Genomic DNA, 9,163 nt, shown 5'->3' on the forward strand with positions numbered 1-9,163 from the left:
TGATGTAGCTTTGGTAGTCATGCATAATTTTTTTTAATCTGAAGACAGATCCCTAACAGGGTAATCTAAGATAAATTCTAAAGGTCAGAAATTGCCTGGAAATACAAGCAGGTACTCTGTAATTATGTGAAACCTGCTAAGTATATAATTTCTTTTAACTACAGGGTCGGTTATGCGGGTCCCGCTTGACCAACCTGATTTCCTTTTATGACCAGGAACCTGCCTGGTTTATGCAGTAAAGGCTGTAGATGCTGTCTACCTATACTTCAGTAAAGCTTTCAATACTGCCTCCCACAGCATGCTCATGGGGAAGCTGGCAGCCTATGGCTTGGATGGGTACCCTCTTTGCTGGGTTAAAAACCAGCTGTATTGCTGGGCCCAGAGAGTGGTGGTGAATGGAGTTACATCCAGCTGCTGGCCAGTCATGAGTGGTGTTCCCCTGGGCTTGGTGTTGGGGCCTGTCCTGTTTAATATCTTTTGATTATCAATGACCTGAATGAAGGGGTTGAATGCCCCCTAAGTAAGGTTGCAAACTGTACAGGAGTGTTGATCTGCTGGAGGGTAGGAAGGCTCTGGAGAGGGATCTGGACAGGCTGGATCCATGGGGCAAGGCCATTGGTATGAGGTTCGGTAAGGCCAAGTGCTGAGTCCCGCACCTGGGTTACAACAACCCCATGCAGAGCTGCAGGCTAGGGGTAGACTGGCTGGAAAGGACCTGGAGGTGCTGCTCAACACCTAGCTGAACATGATCCAGCAGTGTGCCCAGGTGGCCAAGAAGGCCAACGGCATCCTGGCCTGTATCAGAAATAGTGTGGCCACCAGGACTAGGGAAATGATTGTCCCTCTGTACTCGGCACTGGTGAGGCCACGTCTCAAATCCTGTGTTCAGTTTTGGGCCCCTCACTTCAAGAAAGATGTTGAGGTATTGGAGCATGTCTAGAGAGCAGTGAAGCTCGTGAAGGGTCTGTCGAGTAAGTCATATGATTAGCAGCTCAGGGAGCGGGGGTCATTTAGCCTGGAGAAAGGGAGGCTCAGAGGAGACCTTATCCCTCTCTACAACTACCTGAAAGGAGATTGTAGCAAGGTGGGGGTTGGTCTGTTCTCCCAGGCAATCAGCAACAAGACAAGTGGAAACAACCTCAGGCTGTGCCACAGGAGGTTCAGGTTGGACATCAGGAAAAAAATATTCACTGAAAGGGTGATTAAGCATTGGAATGGGCTGCCCAGGGAGATGGTGGAGTCACCATCCCTGGAAGTGTTTGAGAAATGACTGGACATGGCATTTAATGCTATGGTTTAGTTGGCATGGTGATGCTTGGTCAAAGGTTGGACTCAATGATCTTGAAGGTATTTTCCAGCCTTAATAATTCTATGATCAGCTGCCTCAAAACATCAGATATGGTGACTATGGTGAATTTTTAACAGCTTTCACAAAAGTCACTTTTATCCACCCACTGCTTTTCATTGTCTAAATTTCAGATGGCAGCAAACAATTCAAAGCAGCTTCTACCTAAGGCTTGCCCACCATGCTTACAGTCAGTAAAATAACACATGAAGTGTATTCAGACAAGGGTCTGTGATGTCTGACTTGTCAGTAAAAGTGATCTCAATGCCCTGATTATTTGCATTCTGACTTGCTCTTATTTACTTTTGAACATTTTATGAACCTGAATTCTGTTCTGGCATCAATACTTTGTAGCTTTAAAACTTTCTGGAGATGTCTGCTGGAGTTTACTGCCTTTGTGTTTCAAACAAAACTTTTTCTACATTTGCTACCTTTCTCAGAATTGCCCACATTTTCCAAATTAGAATGTGCTCTTAGTTAAAGTGGGATTCTCAAAGAAGCTGGCTGGCTTCTTCCCTGAAACTCACTGCTTAATAGAACTAATAGTCTTCATGCTACCATGATTTACACTTCTGCTAAAAAGTTTTAGCAACTTGCTGCAGTTGAGAACATCAGAAGTGCATTATGCTGTGAACATATTTTGTCCTATTAGATGTGCAGGCTCCCAGAAGACAAGTAGAAATTAAGTGAAGTGATATAACTCCTTATTCTCAGTGTCTGTAAGTACTTCATAAAATGAATATGCACTGACACTGTAAGCTGGAATGTGTAAGAGAACTTGGAAAAAGCAGAACACAGGCACACAGAGCAGAACCTTCAGTAGCTTCACTCTGTTTGCTAATGGAAGTACAGTGTCGTCACCTGGGATAGCTTTGTTGCTGAGAGGAGGTGTTCTTACTGATTCACACTCAAAAACTCATTTGTCTTCCGTAAGAGTTACTGCCAGCTGATCAAATTGTGTGGGTCTTTGTGACCAGAACAATAAAAAGATTAAAAATATATCTACCGATGTGTGTTTGTAAGGGAGGTGCTGTTACTTTTGGATGTGGGTTGCTTTGGTGTTTGGGTTTTTTTCCTGTTTTGGGTGGGTTTTTTTTGCTTGTGGGATGGTTTTTTGGTTTTGGCTTTTTTGGAGGTTTGTGGTTTGCTTTGGTTTTGAGCATGCTAGCACTAGAGAGTAAAAAAAGAAAGCCTAGAATTGACTTCTGACATGTTGAACAAAACAGGTAAGTTTCTGTGGCAGAAAAAGGAAAGGTGGAAATCACATGCATTTTTTTTTTCTGGATATTACTCTAATTTATCCTTCTTCGTACTCAGAAATTTAGAGACTGAGATAGTTCAGTGCTTCATCTTCTTAACCATCTTGTCTTTGAGAAGCTGAGTCAGAACTACTCTCGTAAGCCTAAGACATTTCCAGTGATGAAAGAGACGAGTAGTATTTCCTTCCAGGTCTACTTAGGCTATTTTTTCCACAGGGAACATTTCTAAACATAAAACAAACTGGAAGCTACTTAGGAAAGAAATGTGGTAAGACATTACTTGCATGATGACCTTATGAAATATTTTGTTTTGTGGCTCCTATACTTTTTTGGCACTCATTTTTGATTGTGAGGAACTCAAGGCTTAAAGATGATAAAGCACCTTTGAGGGAAAAAAATTAAATCTGTTTATCACAGATTTCTTAATGTGTATTAGAGCATTTGTTCTGTTTACCTGGAATTTATAGAATCTGACTACTTGTTTTCTGGCTATTTTTTTTCCTCCTCACTCGTGTTATATTTTGGATGGAATTAATTGGAGTTGTGCACAGAAACTTCTGTGTTTGTTGCCACTGGCAGAATTTTGTGTGTCCAGCATCCCCGGAGAAGCAGCTTCAAGATAAGAAAAGTAACAGCCATTTCTTTGTGCTTTGGTTTTTTTGCAGGCTGCATTCTTATGAAAGATGTTTAATATTTTAACATCTTTTGCTGGCTGGTGTATTTTTTTTTTCAGCTCTTCTGACCTTTTGCTGTTATTTCCTCTCCCAATTTTAGGAGAAAATAGGAACCTGACAGACTCTGAAAAATGTAGGAAAAATGGTATTTAGAGGGTGTGCTGTCTAGGTATTTAGCAAATGAGGATTCTCCCTGTGGAAGCCTGACACTACTTTTGAACTGCCCTTTCGAGTAGTCTCAAAGGACCTCTTTGGTGGACTCCTTCCAAGTAGACAGAGACCTGAAAGGTTCTCCTCATGGACAGTGGAGGTCAGGAGGCATAAGCACTGATGAGAAGGTCTAACCTCGTGGTTGGCAGAGGCAAAGTTGCCTGCTTTGGTCCCAGCAGTGATGTCTGCTTGCCTTGCTGCTGGGCGCTTTGGTAACTGCTGAGATGGTGGACTCCTTTTGTAGCCCTTGTTGTGAGAGGATTGTGGGAAGAAGACTCCTTGCATACATTATAGCTACTTACCAGTGTGCCAAGGTAGAAGACAAGGACTGTCCTTCTCATGGAAAAGCTGCTCTTTATAACAACTTTATAACAAAAGACTGGCAGAAGACTTAAAATGGAGATGAAACAGCAGGGGATTGCGAAGACCTCCTTTGTACCAGGGATTTGTGGGGCTTTGAATCATAGAATGGTTAGGGTTGGATTGGACCTTAAAGATCACCTGGTTCCAATACCCCTGCCATGGGCAGAGACACCTTCCAGTAGACCAGGTTGCTCAAAACCCCATTCAACCTGGCCTTGAACACTTCAGCCTCTTCCCCATATTTCTGTTTTATGCCACATCTCACATTTGGTTGTAAATCAGGAATTAAACTTGGCAAGATCTGATTAATTAAGGTTCAAAAGGGCTCTATTCCAAAGATAACTGCTGATATTCTGGTGTCCTGTTTTTATCTATCTCATTTCTAGGGTGGTTGTCGGCAGATACAGAATGGGTAAGGGTGGAAGGGACCACATTGTGTCATCTGGTCCAACTTCTCTGTTCAGTCAGGGTCATCCCAGAGCACATTGCACAGGATTGTGTCCAGACTGTTCTTGAATATCTCCAGTGAGAGAGAGTCCACAACCTCTCTGGACAATCTGTTCCAGTGCAGTCAACTGCAGCCTACCCTAGTACTAGTGGCATCTTGAAGTTGAGGCTGAGGACCCCTGCAACATGAGTGGCCCAGATTAGAAAGGTATACAGGGAAAAATGTTGGTGTAGTTCTTTGCTCTCTTTGACATGTCTTTTGAAGCTCCAGTGTCCCTGGAGCTGTAGACTTTGTGACCCTCTGAACCCTAACCCTAATGATTGCTTGAGACTAAGGCTGAGGTCCTCAGCACCCTGGGTTGCCCAGATTAGGGGTCACAAAACTTGATTTAGGAGGAGCATCCCATGGACATTACCTGCTTTACACAGTTTTATACTTCACATGGGGAAAGGATTCTGCTATAGGAAAGCATAGGTTAATATCAGTGGAAGCTGAATAGCAGCTTCACAGACGTATCTTAGAACAGTATTCCTTTTTCTTACAACTGGTGTTGAGTAAGTGAACACTTAATGACTCCTATGTCTAATTATGGGATCCTATGATTTGTCTTGGCATGAATTAAATCCTGCACTCACACTGGTAAAATTATTCCCCTGAAGTAATTTCTTTTGACAATAGCATTTGCCTTGCAGATGCTAGTGATTAACCACAAGTTTCAGTTGTGAATACTGCAGTTGCTTTCATCCACTAGACATTCTTGACTTCTTGTCCTTTCTCAGTGTTTCATGACTAAGGGGAACAGACAAAAGTCAAAACAATGTTTTTGTTTTTCCTTTAGAATCATCATTTTGGAAGTCCCTGATATAACAAAACAGTTTCAACCAAATTATACTCTGTTTCTTAAAGGTTTAATATGCTTTCGAAAAATATCTGTTCTAGATACTGTTGTTGCATAGATCCAAGTAACCATGGGGAAATAAGCACTCAGAAAAGTTAGTTTGTTTATTTATTTATTAAAACCAGCACAGTGAGAAGGGAATCAGTTGTCACTGCCAGATAATTAACTTTCCATGTTACTTGTGTTTCTTTTCTGATTCCTTGTCCATTATTTGAGACTGTGTGATTTCTAAGTTCTCCTTCCAGTTTTATCTTGATATACCTCCAAAATCTTTTCTTTTGGGAGCATCCTTCTTGGAAATGAGCTTCTTTAGTAACAGCCATAATGGTAAAGAATGTTCTGAAATAAATCAAAATATGATGTAACATCCAACAAGACAATCTCTGGGGAAAGGATAGGAGACAGGGCAGATAAAAGCAAATAGTAGGTGGTATGACATTCCTAGTAATTAATATTTTGTGTTCCTTCATATCTTCTGACTCTTCCCTCTTCCTTCTGGAATGCCAGCCATGAAGCAAAGCCTACCCTGTACTGGGTAGGTGTATTGTTCAGTATAAATACTCTTGCTTCACATAAAGTCAGAAGAAACCAGTCTGGAAGAGAATTCACAAGGTTATCTACTCCATTATCCTATATTATCTGGAAAAAAAAGAGTGTGTGCTGCTTTCTCATCTGTAATAGAGACTTCAGCACATTCCTAGCTAATCTGTTCTCTTGCTTCACTGTGCTTCATATTAGGAGAAGTTGTCTACTGATTGACCTGAATATCTCTCTATGGTTTAAGCTGATTACTGTTTCTGCTATCCCATGCTTTCCTTATGTAACAGCTTTGAAAATTATTACTACATTCCCTTTGATCTGAAGTTTGCTAAGTATGCCTGTTACAAAAATTACATTAGGTGGACAGATTGAAGACCATTCTCATTTTTGTCCCCTAACTGCCAGTTGGTGCCTTTCTTGTGTTGAACGCAATGCCCTACACTAGGCACAATGCTCTGGTTAAGGTCTTACCCATGAGGTATTTACATTATAGATCTTATTTTTGTATCAGTGTGTCTTTCATCTCTTCCTTCTTTCCTCTATTATCTCTTTCCTCTCCTCTCTCTTTCCTCTCTCTTTCCTTTCACAACAATCTGATTTTATTAAATATTGCTGACGTTGTGATTAATTTTAACTCACAGATTTTCTTCTCAAGAACTGATTTTTCTTGCATCATTTCACTTGAAGTGAAACAGGGAAGTTCTGCCACACTTCGAGGTATGGGGATATGGTCCTACTGGAAAACCTGGCCTTGAGTGTCTCAGTTGTGTGGGATTCTTGTGCTTATGGTTTTTTTGGGTAGCTATCAGGCTTGTGTCAGCTTTACCTGAGACTAGAAGTATTATTATAACTATCCTTCCTAGTTTTACTTCGTAGGATATATGTCAGTGAAATTCACATCATCAACATGGAGTCTTAAAATGGAAAATAAAGAAGAATCAAACAATTATTATTTTTTAATTATTATTTTTTAAGGGAACTGAACCAAAAAGTAAGGTATTTAACAGCAGTTTTTTTCAGACACTGTATGTAAATGGTCTGTTATGCATTTAAGAAATGTAATGTAATGTAATGTAATTATGTATACATGTATTTATTAGAATAGGTTTTATCATTGCTTATTTTTTATATCATATGGAAAATCTTTTGTCTAAGCTGAAGCATATATTTAAGATGTGTAGTAATCCCTGCTGCTGTGTGATGCGTAGAAATGCAGGTAAACCACCTTCAGTCTACAGTTTACTGTAATTCCAAAGCAAAACCTTGCTTCTCTTCCATATTGAAGGTGTAGCATGTCTATTTTTTCCTGCTCCTCTGTTTTTAATTCTTTTCCTTAACTTAGCCTGTGTCTAGCCTGGTGAACTGAAAGGTTTTGTTCAGTAAACATAGTGGAAGACTGCAGTTACCAGGTGAGATTTTTCCTCAGCCCCCTTGTCAACTTACTACTGTATTAATGTCTGAAGTGCCTTCTTTCTTCTCCCCAGTGAATTAACTACCATAAATAATACATAAAACTATGAACTGCCTTTCACCTTGAACAAACAGTCCACAAGGTTGCTTTAGACACTAGTCAGGATTATGTCAAGATCACTAACTTGTTACTATTCTTTTGGGCTTAATTGCATTTTTCTCTCACTAAAATGAAAGGAATAGTAAAAACTGTAGTTGTATTAATTCCAAATAATCATGGACTTCAAAACTATTCCTTTGCACTTTGACTTCGAAGACAGTATTTTTTTATAGCTTGTTAGATTGACTTGTGCTCCTGAGCTGTAGAGACTATTTTACAGCAGCAGTGAATGTAGGCTGTTAATTTATAACTCGTATCTATGAGTAGTTTAAAGGTGGAAAAAGATGGTTCTGATACTTAAAAAAACAACTCAGAATGATGACAATACAGCAATACTCAGTTTAGACAGAGTTTTAATTGCTGATTTCTAATATTTGTCCTGGTAAAAAAAGTGTTCAGAAGCATCAAACAAAAATTGGCATGGTAGGTGTCAGTTTAGTGGTGTAATAAAATTTAAGTGGGGGCTGGTGTCATATCTTTGTGCTGCTGGAAGGGCCTTATGTCATCTCTGTACCATAAAGCTGATTGTCCTGTTGCCAAAACAGGACACGGTGGTGCTCTTCCTTTAGGAGAAATGATTGACAATTGGCCTTCTTGCCCATCTTTATTCTTGAATGCATTTTGCCTAAGGGAGGGGCTGGATGGCTGTAGGACAGGAGCTGACATGTGGAACCTCCTGAGCAATTTTCAAAATTAATATTAAAAGCCTAAGCCAAGAAGTTATTAAAAAATGTAAATTAACCTGATAAGCAGTGGTCTTTTTTTTCTCTCAAGATTAGCATAATATTCACATTAATTATGATACTGCTAGATTTTAAATTGGTGGAGGAGTAGCCATCTTTAAGTCACAGTAACGGGAGAAGCTTAAATGTACACTTAAGATGGCAGCTCTACTTTCACAGCATCTCTTTTAGCATTCTGTCTTCCACTGTGCCTCTCCTTTTGATGCTGAAACTTTTTGAGCTGGGACATGTCAGTTACTGTTTCATTAATGTGCTTTCTAGTTTTGAAGAGCCTAAAAGATGTGTCATGGGCTGAGTCGAGCACAATGCAACCTATTATATTTGGATACAATCCTTGCCTCAGAAAATGTAAAATATGAGTTGGAAAAGGTATGAGGGAGGGAAGAGGTGAAGATGGGAGACAGGGAATATTATGTTAATGATACAAACAGCTAACATTTAATGTAACAGCAAACAGCTCAGATTGCATCTTGCTCAACAAATATCTATGATAACAATTTGTAGAATGAGAAGATTATTGAGAAGTCAGAGAAAATCTTCATCTCTTCACAGGTTAGCTGGAACGCTAAGGTAGGTCCCTAGGTAGGTAGGAGTTTAAAATATTATGAGGATTTCCTTTGTTTAGGTGATTCTTAAGCAGATCTTTAGAATCCCTTCTTTTTTAGAAAAGGTCCTTTGAATCTCCCATGTGATACTTTCCAGCTGCCTAAAATTTTATAAAAAATGATTGTTACATTATATGGTAATGCTTCTTCCATTTTGACAGTCAACATTTGTGAAAAAACATTTGTGAAAAAGGAGGAAAGATTTTGTTGGTTTTGTGTGCGTGGTGTTGTTAACCTCAGTCTTGAGAAAAGCACATGAGATCCTGCAGAACACAGTGACATTAAGGGACTTACCTGTGCATGCCTTGCCGGCAGCTGTCTTACATACTGAAATGGTGTTGCATGCTTAAATACAGTGATGGGAGATCGACTTCTGTCTCTCTGCCTGTCCTGTTAACTGCCAAATTGCAAGCTAAGTAGAAGGGTGAAAGTTACAAAACTGACACCTTGAATTCCTGCAGGAAGTTGATAGGAAGCTTGTACCCATGCTGTGGCATATGTAGTGTGA

The sequence above is a fragment of the Manacus vitellinus genome, unplaced genomic scaffold, assembly GCF_001715985.3.
Source record: "Manacus vitellinus isolate BGI_N305 unplaced genomic scaffold, ASM171598v3 scaffold_5_pilon, whole genome shotgun sequence".
Classification (NCBI taxonomy): domain Eukaryota; kingdom Metazoa; phylum Chordata; class Aves; order Passeriformes; family Pipridae; genus Manacus; species Manacus vitellinus.